The following is a 1,647-nucleotide window of genomic DNA, read 5'->3' as shown; positions in this document are numbered from 1 at the left end:
GCAAGGCAGTCTACAAATGTAGCATAACAAATTATTCTCATGTGAAGCAAAATACTCAGCCTTCTCTAAACAATATCGCAAGTGCGTGTCATGTGCAAAGCAGAGCAGGAAAGCAAAAATGGCGTTTAAGCTTCTAATAAACCCATGCTAACTTAACAAGGTGTGAGTGCAAGGCTCAGCCCCATGACACCCTCCCTTAATCGAAGCACGTGATATAAACGTGGGCGAATTACGAACGCAGAGTCCAAGCCTGAAAAGCAGAGTCAAGTTCAAATTTGCCCAAAAAATTATTTGCTGTTTGATAGAAAGCAGTAACTAAATAATAAAGAATAGGTAGAAAAGAGTCTTTTTCCAACAGCGTATAAGCACAGTATGTAGCAACAGCCTCCAAGAGGAAGTCATTGTTCTCATCTGAAAACATTTCAGCCATCAAATTCAATAGTGGGAATGTTCCTCAATGACCGGAGCCTCTATCACCATCGGATAAAAACTTGGGTCATCTTCAATGTAACTGTGTGCCAAGAAGTCATGCGCCGCTGCAAAAACATTCCAACATCCCATTATTCCATATATCGCTGCTAAGGCCATAATCCCGCCTCCGGAACAGAGCAAGTCATGAACCACTAAGGGGCTCATCAGCTGGTCATAATCCGCGTAGGGAGACACCGTACTGCAGCGACACAAATCCAGGGCCCAGTCGAAATCGCAGCTCAGGCAACAGAAGACAAGTTGAAAGCATGTGAAAAAGGAAAATCTAAACGATAATCCATAAGCTGCACTCAATGTAGCCAGAGGCAGCACTCCGAAATAACTTGGCATTCGGTTGCGGAGCAGCAACAGCAGAGACATATTGTCGTGTGCTGCAGGATGTGCATCCATATTTAAGTAAACAAATTAATAGAAGCACACCAGCAACTAATGCGAGTATTAAGGGGAATCCACCAAAGATGCTGGAAAAAACTGAATGAAAAAATGCACAGAAGACACCAAATATAGTTTGAAAAGAAGTCACAAGGCCACTGCTTGTACCTTTAAAAAAGTAAGGTAACCCCGTAGTCGAGGACACATTAAAGATAGTCTGAATTAACTCCCCAAAATGCAGGGGCACGTCTGTATTTAATAAAGCATGCACTTCTGTGCGGGAGTTTGCTACATGAAGGACAAATGTTTTTCTAGCAGATGTAAGAGCAACCTCTTTTTGAGACAATAACACTCTTATATGTCTCATTTGGTTGACTCTGCTTTCAAGGTCGGAATAGACGGCCAGATGAAAGCATCCAGATTCCCATGCAGAGGAGTAAACACAACTTTTATAGCAACCCACACGCTCAGTTACCGTAATCATGTAAGCGATGCCTGCTAACATCGCACAACAATCTACAATTTTTCAAAGTAAATGACTCCCGTTTGCCAGTAAACTGAACGTTAGTATGATAGCAGGTGTCGGAGTGCCTTTCAAAACTCAGGCCAAATTAGGCGCATCTTGATTACAAGAGCCATGCAATTGAATGTGTCTACAAATTAAGGAGTGATCTGGTGCTATTGTGCAATCCTCGCCATTCAGATAAACTTCTTTTCCCTCCCTCAGGCACCTATATGTAAATGGTAATAACCAAGCTTCATGGAGATAAGCGCTGCCTAATGATC

Source organism: Lissotriton vulgaris, chromosome 3_1 (genome assembly GCF_964263255.1).
Source record: "Lissotriton vulgaris chromosome 3_1, aLisVul1.2, whole genome shotgun sequence".
In the NCBI taxonomy this organism is placed as follows: Eukaryota; Metazoa; Chordata; class Amphibia; order Caudata; family Salamandridae; genus Lissotriton; species Lissotriton vulgaris.
The sequence above is the reverse complement of the archived record's forward strand: the minus strand, read 5'-3'. Positions refer to the sequence as shown.